This window comes from Schistocerca cancellata, chromosome 9, assembly GCF_023864275.1.
Source record: "Schistocerca cancellata isolate TAMUIC-IGC-003103 chromosome 9, iqSchCanc2.1, whole genome shotgun sequence".
In the NCBI taxonomy this organism is placed as follows: domain Eukaryota; kingdom Metazoa; phylum Arthropoda; class Insecta; order Orthoptera; family Acrididae; genus Schistocerca; species Schistocerca cancellata.
The window spans coordinates 449,946,496-449,966,849 of NC_064634.1; the positions used below are offsets into that span (position 1 = coordinate 449,946,496).

The window sequence follows — 20,354 nt, forward strand, 5'->3', positions numbered from 1 at the left end:
GCGTTCTCTTGACCGTCTTTACTCCTGGAGTGTCGCCAATGGCTTCCGTTTTTCTGCCGAGAAGACGGTCTATATTAACTTCTGGCGCTACAAAGAGTTTCTCCCACCGTCCTTACGACTCGGTCCCGTTGCTCTCCCAATCGTGGAGACAACCAAATTTTTAGGCCTTACCTTTGACAGGAAACTTAGCTGGTCTCCACATGTGTCATATTTGGCCGCCCATTGTACCCGTTCTTTAAATGTCCTCCGTGTTCTCAGTGGTATGTCGTGGGGAGCGGATCGAACCATCCTACTTCGTCTATATCGGTCGATCGTCCGCTCCAAGCTGGATTATGGGAGCTTCGTATACTCCTCTGCACGGCCATCCATCTTATGCCGCCTCAACTCCATACAACATCGGGGTTTACGACTTGCGATCGGAGCATTTTATACCAGTCCCGTAGAGTGTCTTCATGCTGACGCTGGCGAATTGCCACTCACCTACCGGCGCGATATACTGCTTTGTCGGTATGCCTGTCGGCTACTGTCAATGCCCGACCATCCGTCTTATCGTTCCTTTTTTGACGACTCTCTCGACCGTCAATACGGGTTGTATGTCTCTGCCCTGCTACCCCCTGGAGTTCGCTTTCGTCACCTCCTTCAACACCTTAATTTTTCACTCCCTGCAACCTTTCGAGTGGGCGAGAGCCGCACGCCACCTTGGCTCCAGGCTCAGGTCCGCGTTCATCTTGACCTCAGCTCGCTCCCAAAAGAGGTCACCCCCGGTTCGGTCTACCACTCCCGTTTTTTGGAACTTCGTTCGAAGTTCATCAACATGACTTTCATTTATACAGATGGCTCTAGGACCAATGACGGGGTCGGGTGTTCCTTTATTGTCGGGGCACACAGTTTCAAATACCGGCTCCATGGCCATTGTTCGGTCTTCACAGCTGAGCTCTTTGCCCTCTACCAGGCTGTTCTTTACATCTGCCGCCACCGACATTCTGCTTATGTCATCTGCTCAGATTCCCTGAGCGCCATCCAGAGCCTCAGTGATCCGTACCCGGTTCACCCTTTCGTACACCAGATCCAACGCTCTCTTCAGCAGCTGGTGGACGTCGGTTCTCCGGTTAGCTTTATGTGGATTCCTGGCCATGTCGGTATCCCTGGGAACGAAGCTGCAGATGCCGCGGCCAAGGCTGCGGTCCTCCAGCCTCGGACAGATTCTTGTTGTGTCCCTTCGTCCTATTTTAGCAGGGTCATTTGTCGGCGCATTTTATCGCTGTGGCATGCTGATTGGGCTGCACTTACCGACAACAAGCTTCGGGCCTTAAAACCTCTTCCCGTGGCTTGGACGTCCTCCTCACGCCCTTCTCGGCGGGAGGAGGTCATTTTAGCCCGGTTAAGAATTGGACACTGCCGGTTCAGCCATCGCCATCTGCTGACGGCTGCGCCGGCGCCGTTCTGCCCATGTGGGCACTTTCTGACGGTTAGACACATTTTAATGTACTGTCCAGATCTTAACACACTGCGCCTAGATCTTAACCTGCCAAATACTTTCGATGCCATTTTAGCGGATGACCCACGAGCAGCTGCTCGTGTTCTTCGTTTTATCAATTTGACAAACCTCGCTAAGGACATTTGATGATGCTGCTTTTTAATCCTATGCCTGTCAGTCTGTCTTTTATCGTGTTTTCCCTTTTAGTTGTTGTTGTCAACTTGTGCCTCGCGGTGCATTCTTAGAGTAGTCAGGGCGCTAATGACCATTGAAGTTGTGCGCCCTAAAACCACAAAAAAAAAAAAAAAAAAAAAAAAATGCACCTGGAGAGCATGCATAAGACATTGAAATATATACATGCTAATGCAAAGCAGGTGAAACGTTTGGATAAAGGTATATCCACTTTGATGTCACTTGTAACAGCAAAGCTGTTTGACAGGGTCATTGTCAACCTGAAAGGAAAGCTAACAAGTAAAATGAAAAACATTTGCCGTAAGCACAAATCCAGCATTCTGATGAATAAGGACTCAATTAGGAATGTAGGCAGAGGTTGGGAAGTACCAGTCACAAAATCACATGAAGTTTACCTTGTAGAAGAAAGTAATATCCTCTGTAACTGTAAATTAGTGTGCACTGACTGTAAAGTGTGCATTCATAGGTATTCCTGCATGTGTATTGATTATAGCATTAAGTTAAATATGTGCAAGCACATACATGATGTTTGCCAACTAGACAGTACGGAGCAAAATCCTTTTGAAATTTCTGAATTGCATATCTCCAACATTTGTAGCGACTGCATCTTGTCATTCATTAATGAGAGAGCAGTGATTCTGAAGCAAGTAAGTGGAAATGCTAAATCCTGCAGCCCAGAAGCATTGGCAGAAGAGAAGAGAAAAATTGTTTTTAGGTTTTCAGCAATTGTTTCTGGTATGTCAGCTACTGAAGTTGAGCTGGCTAACAAAATGGCGACTTCATTGGCACCAGTAGTGGTATCTCTTACATTAGCCCACAAATAAGTCTCAAGAGGAAACTTAACTTGTCTTCTTTGTTGAAAACAGCCTCCGGCACAAGTTCCTCACACCGCATATCCGTGGCAGTTCCTAATGCAGAGGAAACCAGCAACATCCTGAGTACACTTTTAGATGAAGGTCTGTACCATTAAATTGCAACTATTTGCTGTTAATATTAAAATATTTTAAATGCTCATGTGCCCAAATCTGTTGTGATTAGTTCTACACTGGGATGTAGTATGAACATTCTGACATGAAAATCACTTCACGTTTTTATCGTTACATAACATGCCTCATACAAATGAAGATAGTGACATAAGTGCCCTGTCAATTCCATCACTTTATACAAACTGATAACCATAATCTAGGTTATAATACACATGTAGTTACTCCTTCAGGTAGACAATATTTTACATGGTTATCATACTGTAGAAAATGTACCAAATGATGATAATGGCAAGTAGTAGCTGTGTCTGTCTAAAGAAGTAACACCATATGCACTACCACAATAGATTATTGTCTTCAGTGATATAGTATCAATAACATTGGTATATTCCCATGTGTGCTTCAGTATTATTATTACTATTTTGTCATACTTCCCCTTTCAGATTTTATTTATAAATTTCATGTTCATGTGATGTGGAGTTTTTTCATGTAGCTTTAGTCTGTGAATGAATCACTCTTCCCTGAAAAACCTGTGGGTTTTGTTTTAGCTCCCACTATGGCTTGGATAGTATTTTTTGTAGTTTAAAGCATTGAGGATGTTAGTTTTCTCAGAACCCCAAAAAATAATACATTAGGTAATGACTGAAATAAAATAAACACAAGGTATCTTTTTTATACTTTCATCAATGATATTATTTATGGTATTCATGATTTTGTTTTGTTGCTTAGTTTCCTGTATACCTGCTAACTCCACAATATCTTTTTAATTACTGGTACACATGTCTTTTTGACACATTTTTTTGATCAAATAGTGTATTTCACATATGCTGCTGTATTTCCACTCAGTCATTCTATCAGTATTGCTGGAACCTGCAAATAAGTTTGAACTTAGACTGAACCAAGCATGACATATCATTGTGTACTCTGATATCATCCTCTATGCAGATGACTCACAAGTAATAGGCTGCTATAACACTGATGAAAATTTAATATGCCGCACTGAGTAAATGCTTGGAGAATAAAGTGCTTTCTCTGTATGGCAGATTAAGTATACCATTAGAATTACTGAGTAAAAACACGGTGGCACACACAGCAGTAAGACATGCAACATGCATCCATGTTATGTGATGGTAATTCCATGAAGTGGACCACACTGCATCTGATTTATCTTCTATTTCACACATACGCAGTGCCATTTTTCTGTTCTATGTATGGAACATGATTTAAAATCCTGTACCTGTCAGTACGTATGTGCTACAAACTTTGAGTCAACCAACGCAGCAACAGCTCCAAAATAGCACACACCTGGTATGAGATTAATTCTGTGTTATGCACAATACTGAAATGCCTTGTGAGACATCTCTATATTCATGTATGCCCAATGTTACTTCCCTGTTCCAATACACAATGCCTGCATTCTGATTGATTGTTTACTTGTTTACTTACAGGACAGACACTGAGTGTGAGCAGCAAGCTTTGGCATGCCATGGCAGCAAGAGCTTCCTCACACCACACCAGGTATGAGATTAATTCTATGGTATGCACAAAACTGAAATACCTCATGGGTCTTCCTTATATTCATGTATGCCCAATAGTTCTTTTCTGTTCCAATATTCAATGCCTGCATTCTGATTTAATGTTTACTTACAGGACCTGTCAGCAAATGAGTTTAGGAAGGTGCTTTTGATATACCATGAAAACAAGACCTTACACACAACACACCAGGTATGAGATAAATGCAGTGTTACGCACTATACAGAAATGCCCTGTTATTCATCCCAAAATTCACATATGCTCAATGTTACTTTTCTGTTCCAATGAGCTATGTCTGTGGTCTGATTTAATATTTACTTTCAGGGCCCATCAGTTTGTCTATATGGCACAGCAAGTGTCACTGAACAATGGCAGCATCACATCCAACATGCCACCTATGTCTGTCCCTGTAGCTGTGTGGTTAGAGAGACTGATAGCTACGCAGGGTCCCAGGTGCAATTCCTTGCCAAGTCGGAGAGTCTATCCTCTCGGGGGCTGGGTTATGTGTTGCCATTATCACAATTTTACCTTGTTTTGAAATGTAAGTCACCAAAGTGGTATCATCTGGTGAAGACTTAAAGTAGGCATCCGAATGGTCCTGCATAGGATCTCCCGGACAGAAATGCCACAGGTCATTTCTTTTCACTCTAGGTATGAGACTGATTCTATGTTATGCACATTATTGAAATGAGTTGTGAGTTATCTCAGAATTCGTATATGCTCAGTCAATTTAATATTTATTTGCAGGGCTGTAGAGTAAGCATTGAGTAGCGGTGTATACTATGATGCATTGTCATGACTGACACCTAGCATGGCAATACAGTATGCCACTGTAATGGTGTCAACAGTGTTGTGTAGTTTGTCTGCTCCAGTGGTTGGTGGTGTTGAGAAATAGACTTGTCAGGAAGGCCAGTTGGACCTCTGTACCCCAGGTTTGCATTTTGGCCAGTGTATGTTTGGAGCAAATACAATAATACTCAGGTACGAAAACGTTTATTTATTTATCTTTAACATCACAGGATCGTGTTTCCATATCTGCATCTATCCCCCGCCCCCATTCCCCAGGGAGACAGGTCATAACTATTTTTTGAGTTTGTGCATGGAGCACATGAGGCTCCTAGTAATTGAATCCTTTCTACTTTTCCAGGCTGAATTAACTCTCCCGTGCTCGTCCATCCCTGTCCTCACTCCTTCCCATCTTCCCTTTCTTTATAGGTCTGTTTCCTTGCTTACACTGGCATGGCTATCCTGGTTTTTTGCTATCCCTTACAGTTTTATTCTTCTTGCATTTCACTTTCCTATTTGGAGTTTTTGGTCCCTCTTTGGAGTTGAAATCCTCTAAATTTTGTCTCCATGGTGTGAGCCAAATGGGGAACATCACCATACATGAAGTCTTTGGCTTCAGGTAAAAAATGGAAGAGCTGGTAAGGCCTCATGCCATTGTCCTTTTCATGCTCTACAGCTAGCACAGTACCCATTTCATGTGCTTGGGGTGTTATGTACTCTTTTGGTTGAGTGCTCTGACAACACAGGGATCACAGTTCTGATAATTGAGCTGCTACCTTCCCGTGTATGCCTAGGAGTAGTGGCTTGTTGTTCTGGAGCATTGGAACTCCCCGCAACAACTCCTATTCCCAGTGGCCCTTGATGTGACTGAGTAGTGCACAAGGGGAAAGCCCCTGATTGGTTTTGGTGATATCAGGGTGAACACTTTGTGTATCAAACATTTAAAACTTAAAAAAAAAAAAAAGGCCGTTCTATGGCTATCCTTTAGTCGGGAATGACTCTTTTCATGGTACCTCTTTTGAACCTATAACTTTCCCCTCCCTGGATATCCCTTGACGGGAGGAGGGTCAGACTCACTGGCTTGGGATGGAGATCTCTTCCTGCTACCTGGTCTGCATCAAGACTGACAAGGACACCGTCCCACTAACAGCCCATTATTTTTGGTGGAAATTGTCCAAGACAAGTTTGGCTGCTCTATTGATCAAATTTTCTGCTGCTGAACAGTCTGTGGCACTTTATGCCTGTGATCATCTTCACAACATTTTCATGTCCATTACTCCTCAACAGCCTTTGAATATGTTTCAGGGTGTCATTCCTCATAGGGAATTAACCCTGAATTAATTTAAGTATTAACTGTATTTTTCTTACTTGTCACTTCTTCTTCCGTGTGTATTTGCTTTTAGGAAGCTTTAATTTCCCTTAGGGAAATAGCGGGAAGGTCGGGGACGAAGGCCAGTGTTCACTCTGTCTGCTTGCCGGGGGGTCTCATCCGAGATGTGGAGGAGGCCCTACCGGCGGCGATAGAGAGCACTGGGTGCACCCGACTGCAAATTGTTGCTCATGTCGGCACCAATGACTCCTGCTGTCTGGGTTCAGAGGTCATCCTCAGTTCGTACAGGCGGTTGGCGGAATTGGTGAAGGCGGAAAGCCTCGCTCGCGGGGTGAAATCAGAGCTAACTATTTGTAGTATCGTTCCCAGAACCGATCGCGGTCCTCTGGTTTGGAGCCGAGTGGAAGGCTTAAACCAGAGGCTCAGACGATTCTGCGGAGATCTGGGGTGCAAATTTCTCGACATCCGCTATCGGGTGGAGAAATGTAGGGTCCCCCTGAATAGGTCAGGCGTGCACTACACGCCGGAAGCAGCTACAAGGGTAGCGGAGTACGTGTGGAGTGCACATGGGGGTTTTTTAGGTTAGAGAATCCCCTCCCTAAGCCTGACAAGACGCCTCCTGAGACGCGGCAAGGTAGGAGTAGGCAAAATGCAACAGGGAATAACAATATTAATGTGCTAATAGTAAACTGCAGGAGCGTCTACAGAAAGGTCCCAGAACTGCTCTCATTAATAAACGGTCACAACGCCCATATAGTACTAGGGACAGAAAGTTGGCTGAAGCCAGACGTGAACAGTAATGAAATCCTGAACTCAGATTGGAATGTATATCGCAGAGACAGGCTGGAAAGTGAAGGGGGGGGGGGGGGGGGGCGTGTTTATAGCGATAAGAAGTGCAATAGTATCGAAGGAAATTGACGGAGATCCAAAATGTGAAATGATTTGGGTGAAGGTCACGGTTAAAGCAGGCTCAGACATGGTAATTGGATGTCTCTATAGGCCCCCTGGCTCAACAGCTGTTGTGGCTGAGCACCTGAAGGATAATTTGGAAAATATTTCGGGTAGATTTCCCCACCATGTTATAGTTCTGGGTGGAGATTTTAATTTGCCGGATATAGACTGGGAGACTCAGACGTTCATAACGGGTGGCAGGGACAAAGAATCCAGTGAAATTTTTTTAAGTGCTTTATCTGAAAACTACCTTGATCAGTTAAACAGAGAACCGACTCGTGACGATAACATATTAGACCTTCTGGTGACAAACAGACCCGAACTATTTGAAAAAGTTAACGCAGAACAGGGAATCAGCGATCATAAAGCGGTTACGGCATCGATGATTTCAGCAGTAAATAGGAATATTAAAAAGGGTAGGAAGATTTTTCTGTTTAGAAAAAGTGACAAAAAGCAGATTTCAGAGTACCTGTTGGATCAACACAAAAGTTTTGTCTCAAGTACAGATAGTGTTGAGGATCAGTGGACAAAGTTCAAAACCGTCGTACATAATGCTTTAGATGAGTATGTGCCAAGCAAGATCGTAAGAGATGGAAAAGAGCCACCGTGGTACAACAACCGAGTTAGAAAACTGCTGCAGAAGCAAAGGGAACTTCACAGCAAACATAAACATAGCCAAAGCCTTGCAGACAAACAAAAATTACGCGAAGTATGTAGTGTGGGGAGGGCTATGCGAGAGGCGTTCAATGAATTCGAAAGTAAAGTTCTATGTACTGACTTGGCAGAAAATCCTAATAAATTTTGGTCTTATGTCAAAGCGGTAGGTGGATCAAAACAAAATGTCCAGACACTCTGTGACCAAAATGGTACTGAAACAGAGGATGACGGACTAAAGGCCGAAATACTAAATGTCTTTTTTCCAAAGTTGTTTCACAGAGGAAGATTGCACTGTAGTTCCTTCTCTAGGTTGTCGCACAGATGACAAAATGGTAGATATCGAAATAGACGACAGAGGGATAGAGAAACAATTAAAATCGCTTAAAAGAGGAAAGGCCTCTGGATCTGATGGGATACCAGTTCAATTTTACACAGAGTACGCGAAGGAACTTGCCCCCCTTCTTGCAGCGGTGTACCGTAGGTCTCTAGAAGAGCGTAGCGTTCCAAAGGATTGGAAAAGGGCACAGGTCATCCCTGTTTTCAAGAAGGGACATCGAACAGATGTGCAGAACTATAGACCTATATCTCTAAGTCGATCAGTTGTAGAATTTTGGAACACGTATTGTGTTCGAGTATAATGACTTTTCTGGAGACTAGAAATCTACTCTGTAGGAATCAGCATGGATTTCGAAAAAGACGGTCATGTGAAACCCAGCTCGCGCTATTCGTCCACGAGACTCAGAGGGCCATAGACACGGGTTCACAGGTAGATGCCGTGTTTCTTGACTTTCGCAAGGCATTCGATACAGTTCCCCACAGTCATTTAATGAACAAAGTAAGAGCATAGGGACTATCAGACCAATTGTGTGATTGGATTGAGGAGTTCCTAGATAACAGAACGTAGCATGTCATTCTCAATGGAGAGAAGTCTTCCGAAGTAAGAGTGATTTCAGGTGTGCCGCAGGGGAGTGTCATAGGACCGTTGCTATTCACAATATACATTAATGACCTGGTGGATGACATCGGAAGTTCACTGAGGCGTTTTGCAGATGATGCTGTGGTGTATCGAGAGGTTGTAACAATGGAAAATTGTACCGAAATGCAGGAGGATCTGCAGGGAATTGACGCATGGTGCAGGGAATGGCAATTGAATCTCAATGTAGACAAGTGTAATGTGCTGCGAATACACAGAAAGATCGATCCTTTATCATTTAGCTACAAAATAGCAGGTCAGCAACTGGAAGCAGTTAATACCATAAATTATCTGGGAGTACGCATTAGGAGTGATTTAAAATGGAATGATCATATAATGTTGATCGTCGGTAAAGCAGATGCCAGACTGAGATTCATTGGAAGAATCCTAAGGAAATGCAATCCGAAAACAAAGGAAGTAGGTTACAGTACGCTTGTTCACCCACTGCTTGAATACTGCTCAGCAGTGTGGGATCCGTACCAGATAGGGTTGATAGAAGAGAGAGAGAAGATCCAACAGAGATCAGCGCGCTTCGTTACAGGATCATTTAGTAATCGCGAAAGCGTTTCGGAGATGATAGATAAACTCCAGTGGAAGACTCTGCAGGAGAGACGCTCAGTAGCTCGGTACGGGCTTTTGTCAAAGTTTCGAGAACATACCTTCACCGAAGAGTCAAGCAGTATATTGCTCCCTCCTACGTATATCTCGCGAAGAGACCATGAGGATAAAATCAGAGAGATTAGAGCCCACACAGAGGCATACCGACAATCCTTCTTTCCACAAACAATACAAGACTGGAATAGAAGGAAGAACCAATAGAGGTACTCAAGATACCCTCCGCCACACACCGTCGGGTGGCTTGCGGAGTATGGATGTAGATGTAGACCTCATCTTCCAAACTGGTGAACTGCAGGCCAGTCTGGAATGGCAAGGTATTCATTTTGTTCAGAAAGGCCCTAAGGACAACCACACTGATAATGACCACTTTATTCTGGTCTTTGAAGGGGATACCCTCCCAGAAAATGTCAAGGTTATGGTTTATCAGTGATGTAAAGCTATACGGTTTCACATCACAAATTCCTTTTTGCGCAGTCTTGGGCTGACTCTTGGGGTCCACCCCCTGCCCAATAAACTTCTAGCAATAAGGAGACTCTCACTGCATGGCCCACAGCGGATCTACCATCCTCTGCTATCTTTGTATTGGTCATACCAGGGTGACTCAAGCCTCTTACTCCATAATGATCTGCCCCCCCCCCCCCCCACCCCCCACCCTTCACTGTCATCCATATTTTACTGGAATCCCCCATCTTTTGGGCTTTTGCATTAAATATGCTCTTCCACTCTCCATTGTTACAGACGTTAACAGATGACCTTGCGTAGTTACATCTGTCTTCGGTTATCATCATAAAAGTAGTTTGTCCCGTATATTTAAGTACCTGAATTGTCTTCCATAATTGGAGGCCTTCATCATTGCCTTCATGCCGACCAGGTTTCCCTCCCCCTTTTCTCTCCATTTTGTGCTCTTTCCTCCCCACCCCTCTATTCTTGTGTCATCTACCCCTGGTTGTGTCACAGTCATGGTGTGATGTGGGGACCGGCGTGGGTTTGCAGTGATTCCATCACCCTGTTGCACATAGCATAATTGAGGCACCTTATGATCTCTCCCCTCTCCTGTTCTTTACTCTTCCTGACACACCAGTGTTCGTTCTGCATCTTTGTTTGACTGTTTTCTTTCGCCATCGACTAGACTGTGCTGTTGGTGTGTTGCTCCCATAGCCTCTGACATTTTGTATCTTGGGACCGATGACGTCACCATGTGGTCCCTCTCCCCATTCAAACAATCAGACAATATCTGCATCCAAAGGACAAGCAGTGAGTCTTAGTATCTGCTCTGTTAGCATCTGTGTCAGGATGTTAATTGGATTAACGTCAAGTTTGAAATTATTGCTTGTTTCCAAATACAAAAGGCATTTTTGTTCCCTGATAAATTGGGGATACAAAACTATGTGCCTGTATTATGGAAATAACAGCCAGTTAAAAATAAAAAATTCTGGAATATGAGAAATTTGGTTACAGATAACTTTTGAAATAATGGGATTTAAAAAAAAAAAAAAAAAAATATGTACTGCAAAGTGGAACCAAAAAGGCTTTCAGCTTTGAGTTATATTGCTACATTCAGAATTACTTATGCACTCATTCCTAATTCCACCACCATGTCTTTATACTGATCCTGAAATAATATTTATTTATGAAATTTACTTTTAGGTAAATGAGTTACATTATCAGGAAAATTGATTGTAAACAATCAGATGTAGATATATTCCCAGCTAGAACAAGAAAATATTTATTTGTTTAACAGTTGTTTGTGTGTTACTCATCTAGCTGGATCGAAAAGGAATATATATTACAAGTTTATGATTGCAACTTACTCTGTTGTAATTTAGGTATGGTGCATGGTCAACAACAGCATTGCACTGAGTCTTAATCACAATCATCACTGCCCAGCTTGACATGGGAGCAGATTGACCTAGGAATGTTAACATTCTAGGCTGGTGGCAAAAGCAGCGTCAGTTGCTGGCTATGCATAATATCCCACATATCAGCAGAACTGCCATACCAGAGGCTGGTGAAGAAGAAAGAAAGAAAGATCGACGTTTGTTTCTGACGACTTCACCTTTGACAGAATGTCAGAGCACAAGCTCTGGTACAGAGGACAGAGAAGAAAATCAGCCTTGGCCTTTCACGGGAACTATCCCAACATTTGCCTTGAGTGATTTAGGGAAATAATGGAAAACCTAAACCTGGATGGTAGGACACAGAAGAGAACCAACATGTTCCTGAATAGGAGACCAGTGTGCTATCTAATGTGCAATAAACCTTCATCCAGAAGTGTTCTCAGTAGCTTGTTGGTTAATTCTGTATCAGGAACTGCCATGGTTATGCAGCTTGAGGAATTTGTTTTCTTCACTGAAAACAGTCTCCTCTGCAGTGCAAGTTTTCTCTTGTGACTTCTTTGTGGGCTAATGAAAGAGATACCACTACTGCTGTGAATCATTTTGTTAGCCAGCCGAACTTCAGTAGCTGACATACCAGAAACAATAGAAATAATTTTTCTCTTCTCTTCTGCCAATGCTTCTGAGGCATAGGAACTAACTTGCTTCAGAATCACTTCTCTCTCATTAATGAAAGAGACATATCTCCAACATTTGTAACTAGTACATCTGGTAACTCAGAAATTTCAAACAGATTTTCTTCTGTACACACTAGTTGGCAGACATTATATATATGCTTGCACATATTTAACTTAATGCTATAGTAAATACACGTGCAGGAATACCTGTGAATGCACACTTTACAGTCAGTGCACACTAATTTACAGTTACATGAAGTTTATCTTGTAGAAGAAAATATTATCCACTGTGACTTTGTGGCTGGTACTTCCCGAAAATATTATCCACTGTGACTTTGTGGCTGGTACTTCCCAACATCTGCCTACATTCCTACTTGAGTCCTTATTCATAAAAAAAAAATACTTGATTTGTGCTTACAGTGAATGCTTATCATTTTACTTGTTAGTTTTTCTTTCAAATCGACAATGAGCCCATCAAACAGCTTTGCTGTTACAAACAACTACAATGCAGATAGACCTTTATCCAAATATTTCACCTGCTTTGCATTAGCATGTATATATTTCAATGTCTTATGCATTCTCTCCAGGTGCATGTTGGTGCTGAGTCCGGCTCTCCTGTGACAATATCCCAACACTTCAGAATTTGGTCACTACTTTAAGAAGTGTTATGAAAAAAATGTGAAGTATGTGAATCGCTGTTGAGTTTCTGCAATGCTTTTACCAACGATTCTTGAAACACAGCAACGTCTCTTACCTGCATTAATGACTTAACAAGTTTGTACACCTTGTTTCTCTTGTCCAAATTTTGAATTTTCCACTTATTATTTTTTCCACTTATTATTTGTCTTCCAGGCTCTATCGACATGCCCGGTACAGAAAAGTCTCATTTTAGGAGGTCCAATTGTTTTGTTCCAAGCGATAGTACACGATTCTGCCAGATCTGTCATGAATACTTTTGGGAAAATATGTCCAACTGTTCAACTGAGACTTAACACAACTGAAAAATATACTCAAACATCTGAGTCATTCCTGTTAGATATGAGGAAAGCACATGGAAATCCATGCCTCATATCATCTAGTACAAGTAATGTGGTAACTTCAAAATCATAGCCATTTAGGCCATGAGTTCCATCAACACAAATACATCCACTTCCATATTTAGCTAATATTTCATTATATTGTTCATTATAATTAACACAAAGTCTTCACTTCTCATTTCAGGGTGAAGATCATTAATTGTTTCTTGAGGCTTATAGAACAATACACATGGATTTTCATTTTGCTGCACTTCTTGCTCCCAACCGTCAATGCTGACCACATCATTTGGATGTTTGAAGACAGGTTTTATGCAGCTACAAAGTCAGTCAATGTTATGAAAATCCTGCATCATTGTAAGATGCACTCTCCCGAAATTTGAATTCTGCACTGTTTCTTGAATTTTATGGACAGCAGGAAATGGGATTCCTGCAGCAATCTCTTCAGCTATCTTCATCTCTTCTTTTTCTGTCAGATTCAGATGACTTAGGTCCAGATGGTGACCAACATGAGTGGACATAAAATTAACATGGCAGTTTCCTTCCTTGCATTAGACTTAAATCTCTTCAGGCAATTTCCATTGATTTTGTTGCTCCTGTCAATTTTATATGGCTGCGCCCATCACCTTTGGAGATAAACTGACCTGAGAAATGGCAAATATAATAACTAGCGCCAAAGCTTTTAACAAATTTGGAATGTGTAGCACATTCCATTTTAAAAATTCTTCTTCACTGGAGAATTCTAGGCTTCTGGTTTCACACATAATGCTTGTGCAGACTGGAAAGATCCATCCAGCACTTTTTAGAATTGGTTTCAAATGCACACATTGTACACTCAAACCTTTTCTGTTGTGGTTCACCATGAATATTTTGTTGATGGCATTTTAAACTGCTCTTACAAGTAAAATCCTTGTCTCATAAATAGCAGTGGCAGGTACACTAACATTCATTACTTGTAACAGGAGGCATCATTTCGCTCAGTTTCTGTAGGTGGACTGTGGATATATGCCTTTCAGAGTCTTGCAGTAACTGTACTCGTTTCTGCAAATTTCACGTTTAAAAGCTGTCATTTTAAAACACTATTACAACATACAGATACGAGTGGTAAGAACAGCCACAATGTACAGTATCTCTTTAAATCAACTGCTTAGTTCATGGTTCAATACTAGAAATAAGACTAATCTACATAAAAGATGTAAATGTAGTTACTTTGGTGTAGAAGGTGTTCATTGTTCAAGAAAACACCATATAAATAACTTGTCTCTTCAAAATATGTAACTAGCAATACATTCAATTTAAGAGAAGATTAAATAGTTAACTGATGGCCACCTTCCTCTACTCCATTCACAAATTTGTTTGTAGAACTAACTGATGTACCAAGTGTACCAAATAACATAAATTTTATGGAAAATTTTACCTCCGTGCATGTTCGAATGAGTAATATGTTCTGTGTAAATATGTGTGGTAAACCAATTTTCGGTTTTATGGTGCGTGGCTACAAAAGGTTAAGAATTTTTTGTACACCAGTGTATTGCGGATTTACACATTGTATTTAAATTTTATTATTACTTCTTAAATGAAGATATGTTTAGGACTACTTTATTTACTTCACATCCATGAAAACCACTTCACATAGAATCTGTGGATGATGTGTTAGCATATTTATTCTTTTGTAAATAGATGTATCATGTATGATCTCACTGTGAGCTCGCACACTGGAGGGTATTATTTAATGTATACATTAATTTATATGTATTTGTGTCTGTTACTTTTTTTCCTTTTTAAATGACCTTTGGGAGTTATTTGTCTGTAATTATTTTACTGATGAGTATTGTCTTCATTGCTTAAGTCTCTCAGTATTTTTGGAAAATGGGAAGTGAGCCAGTAATGATGTTTGGGTCCCACAATCAACAGTAATCATAATTTGATTGGAGTTCTGAGTTATTTCAAAACACTCAAGAAAGATTATTATTTTGGGTGAATCTGGGACACATGCTTCTGTCCCTTTGGAAATGTTCAGAGCTGTTTCATTGTAGTAAGCACTGAAAAATCTTTTAATCATTTATAATAGAGTTAGCACACCGAAATTATTTCTGGCTGTTGAAGTCAGCATTACTGTTGTGTGTATCACACTACCGAAGCCAACTGACAATTTGACCTATCAGAAGTCCACTTGTATGTCACTTACAATTTGTTACCATGTTTGTTTGATTCTGATGTGTTGTTATACTTTTATTGACTCAATAAAATTTTTATGTTATTTAAGAATGTGTGTGTGTGTGTGTGTGTGTGTGTGTGTGTGTGTGTGTGTGTGTGTGTGTGTTTTTTAATTTCCTTGCTCATTTCACATAGTTGCAAACTAGTAATTGTGTGGGAGATCTGAAGTGGTGCTGCTGAAACTTCACAGTACTGTAATAGCTTTGTGATTGTGTTCTGCATAAGACACTTTCATTTGGATCTGTATTGTTAATCTGGATGACAAGAAATTTCATAACCATTTCTTACTAGCGAACTTTTTCACATGATCTTTGTAACACAAGGTGCAGTCGTATAAAAAAAATTAAATTGATGAGAAAATAATGTTCAGAATGTACTTATGAATTACTAAATTATCAGATGTGTTTGCTCTTGTGCGCCTAAAGTATAGCAAGTTGTCTCATTAGCTACAGAGAAATGAAAGTGCTACCACAACAGCCTGTCTATTTGCTCTAGGTGGCACTATTAGATGTAATCTGGAGTACCAAAAATTTTCATATTCTCAAAATATTTTACTAACTGAAAATACTTTAATATGTACTACAATATCCAAACCTTTTACTTTGGCACGAACAAGCAACAATTTTTTGGCACTTGGAGCATTATGCAGAAGGCCTTTGAAGAGAAGTGGCAGTACTTGTAACTAACAGAGACAAACATCACAATAAAATTCAGATAAATCATGAAATGTATAATCATTACAAGTTACAATATGCAATACACATAGACTTCCCACCCATATTCAATTTGTAGGGAACTGCTTTTGTTGTGTCACAATGAACTTTCAACACACACGAAAGTTAGAGTTTTGAACCAACATAAATTTGAAACTGAGCTAACTGTATAACTCGGTAACCACCATTTAAAGTTATTGATCTGTAGAAGACTATGTTAATCCTGAGCTACTATGTACATATCAGAGGAAGAGTAAATTTCTTTTGTATGTACCTACTTGTGCATTTACTGGTATATGTATATCACCCTAGAGCATCTTCCAATAATACATTAATACCTTGACTGCAGCTGTTCCGAAAGTGGCAGCTTCTAGGAGAGCAAATACTGACAACATATTTCACTTCCAGAGGATCATTTTATATCAGATGGGTCAATTCCCTGACAAATGTAATGAACACATTCATTAACGGTTCACTTGATGAAAACAACACAAAAGGTAAACATTTTCAACTAAAATATCTTTCACACTTGCTGCATTCAATGATCATGGTTAGTGATGAAAAACTAACAATCTGTAGAAGTATATGGAAACTCTGTGGAAAGTTACAAGTTTGGAAACAAATTAACATATCACAAGATAAATGACTATAATTATTATTCTAACGCATGTGAAGCAATGGAACTTCTATTACTGAAAAATAAATTTGTAGGGTTTTATATATGGATTCACGTACTCTAGTTACCCTTTACTGTGTCCCTCCCTACTATAGATTTTTATCGGCTAAGAATGATGATGGCCATGGGTGTGGTGCAAACCTCTTTTAATTTCAGTTTGTTCTTCTGTGGTTTCCTTTAATAGAACAACATGTAGGAGTGTATGATGTCTTTCACTTCCATTTTCATCAGTAAAATAAATAGCCAGCCGGTGTGGCCGAGCGATTCTAGGCACTTCAGTCTGGAACCGCACGGCCTCTGTGGTCACAGGTTAGTTAGGTTTAAGTAGTTCTAAGGACATCACATACATCCATGCCCGAGGCAGGATTCAAACCTAAGTTCTAGGGGACTGATGACCTCAGATGTTAAGTCTCATAGTGCTCAGAGCCATTTGAGCCATTTGAAAATAAATAAGTGTTCTTTTATCAGTTTATTTTCTTAAATGCATGAATGATATAGCAATCCATTCACGTGGTTTGTAACTCCACAAAAAGTCAAATAAAAAAGCTGAGTTTTGAAATGAAATAAATTTTGTCTTCTTGTGCATAAGTTCAAAAGTTGTAATGTACAATTTCTGAAATTAAACTATATTTAACACTATAATGAGGTATAATTTATATTTTTACAGAAAATGGGCAGATGATGATTTGCTGAAAGTGGATAAACAACCATGACTTCTGGTACATTACATTTGGTATAAAATGTTAGTTTGCTATTTCATTGTTTTAGTAAATCATTAGAGACCACCAAAAAATTTCATACAATATTTGGAAGCACCTTTTTATATTTTAGAAATGGTACAATAAAGTAGTTCCTTTAACTCATTTACTGCCATAATTGGCTGCAGTTACCCACAACAGAGGCTGATGCTGTGTGCTTGCCAGCATGGTGGTGAAACACCCATCACTGTGCATGCAGCATTCAGTGTGTTTGAAGGACACAGTATTGTGCTCTCCAGACTGATTTAAGTGAGATCATATTGTTCACCAGAATGAAGCAAGGAGTACATGCTGAAGTAATGAACAAATCACTATTTACACAGCAGTGGCTTACACAGATGCAATGGAATATGAAACTAGACTGATAAGTGATTATCTTCAAGATGATAAGCTAGGTGTTCATGCTTTTAATCAGAAGAGAGAACTTCAGGAAAAAAACTTATAATCTTAAAGTAATGGAACTATTCTGTGATGGAAACAGAGCATCAGCTTTGGCTTTGAGTGAAAGCGACAAACTCTCATAACTGACTGTACATTGTACAGAAGATGTGCAAACTCCCTAAATAAAAGATGTAATAATGTAAGTTCCAGTGGTGAAGGTGAAAACCTAAGCTGACCAGGTACAACTGCTTTGGAATAATACCAGGTCTCTCCCAAACACTCAAGTGCACAGGCTCTGTACCATCAGGAAATATACAGTAAATGAGATTATTGTTTGGAAATGGCACAGACTTCCAGTTTATACCTAACGGCAACCAGAGTGTTCGAGAAGAAACATTCATAAATTATTTCATTGCTTGTTGCATTAGTGAAAACTTTTCATTGTTTAATATGCAGTGGGTTATTATTAAACCAGATTCTGAATGAGGACATTAGCACTAATTGTTGGACAACATGCCAGGTAACAATGTGAAAAAATGTAGTTAAATCGCTTGACAGAAAGGGGAATAAATTTGTATGGCCAAAAGAGAATGATACAAGTTGACAAGAACCTATCACAGAATATTGAGAAAGAATAAATTTTTCAGTACCGAAATTAAATCTTTCACATTAAATCTGTTAATTTAATGCTCTTAATTTGCTCATAAACATGAAACTGGATTATATCCTTTCGCAATAAGTTAGTATATGAAATGTTGCAGATGTAACATGTTTAGTCTGAGTTCCACGAGCCCAAAACAGAGCCAGTAGTATTATTTAATTGCCTCATTCTATATTAACACTAGGTTTTAATTTTTTTAGGAGAAAATGTGTACGGAGTGCTTCATAAGATCTTAGTTTTGTATGGAGATACCTTAATATGAACAACATACAACCAAGTAGCTTATGGATTTTATTTTCATGTTATTCCTTCACTTTCAATTGTACAAATGATATGTCCTAAGGATGGAACTGTCCACAGATGTTTTAAAAAATTTACAGTATATCACCTATCTCTCCCTGGGATTACGGAAGTGTCCGATTCCACATGTCTGCTTTGACCTGTGAGATCATCAAGATGGCGGAAATGGCTATTCTATGCGCCCCCATAATGACGCTATGATGTGACTACATACACACGGCAACAAACACGAAAATACGTATAAATAAGAGGTCAACCGCAGCTGACGATATCAAAACAACGCCAACAGCAAAAACCACGGAAATTGGAATCAGACGTTTCCCTTGACCACAGCTGACAATACCAAAACACCAATATCTACATATAAAACTACGAAAATTTGAATCGATCATTTCCCTTGACCATATAGGTCAACCACAACTATTGATACGAAAAAACCAACGCCTACAACTATGTAAAACTAAACCACAACACCTCAAAAATTCAAAAGTCAAACATCATAAACTCGGCGCCGTAATGACGTGACACACAACACCACCGTAATGTCATGAGTAAGAGAAGGCGGGGGAATCGGACGCTTCCGTTGACCCCTCTCCCTCAAACACTATCATCAACACTTTGCCAATTTGAGTTGTAGAATATACAATGACGCTGGTACTGGTTAACATATAATAACAAACAATTAAAAAACGGAAGTGCTTCTTTACTCATATTCTGGTGAACTATAAACGTACAGTTCAAAAGCTTTTCCAGCACATTAAATCTATTGTAATTTCACAATTGTGCCTTGAAATCAATTTCTAAAGCTTATGCAAACAGACATTAATTTAACATTCACTCCAGAAAGTCTGAAAATTATATCTTCTCAGGTGTTAAATTTTGCCAGATAGAAGACATGTTTGCTGTGGAGATACCTGGCACAGCTGAGACCAATTGTGCACTTTTTTTGTAACATAAGAGAAAACAATTTAGCACTGAATTCTTTAAATACGAGAACTCAGTATTCAGATGAACAGCCTACGAAGAAACATGCTTCAATTCGAGAAAGAGCACCCAAAACTAAAAATGGAAAAACCTACCCTCAAAGAATAATTTGCTTGGAGAAAGTGGAACCACAGTATACTTGACACTTCAGTTTCAGAACCCAGACGATATATGTGAAACAAGCACCAATGTTCACTGTACTTCCAAAGGGCATCAAAATTACTTTGTACAGTGAATAACACGAAAAAACAGCTTGGATCGATCTAGCAAGAACAGTTTTGCTGAAAAATTTTAGGGGTGGAACAAGAAGTAGCACAGCATGAAGGACGTCTTACAGCTGTGAAGCACTGCAGCATTTATTTCCTCCATAACTGCTCTGTGACAAACATACACATCATCATTATTTTTTTAAATGGTTTGAATTACATTTACGAAATTAATAAATCTGTTGGTTAAAAACAGACAGGACAGAGAATAACGACAGATTATTTTCCAGAAACGTTTGCAGCAGCATATAGCACACTAATCACACAGAAACAGCCACAATTCTTTATAACCTCGTTTTAATGCGCAAGGATGGCATTGGAAGAATTTACGAGTTAAAATTCCCATTAACCA

The 20,354-nt window shown here is 39.9% G+C and overlaps 1 long non-coding RNA gene across 1 annotated transcript; it reads left to right on the top strand.

Annotated features, from left to right (window-relative positions):
• Positions 1–1,841: 1,841 nt before the first annotated feature.
• On the top strand, positions 1,842–12,325 carry LOC126100967 (uncharacterized). Its single transcript, XR_007522237.1, has 6 exons — positions 1,842–2,625; positions 4,101–4,170; positions 4,303–4,377; positions 4,510–4,836; positions 4,933–5,166; positions 11,327–12,325. It is a non-coding gene; the product is annotated as an uncharacterized LOC126100967 (long non-coding RNA).
• Positions 12,326–20,354: the final 8,029 nt, after the last annotated feature.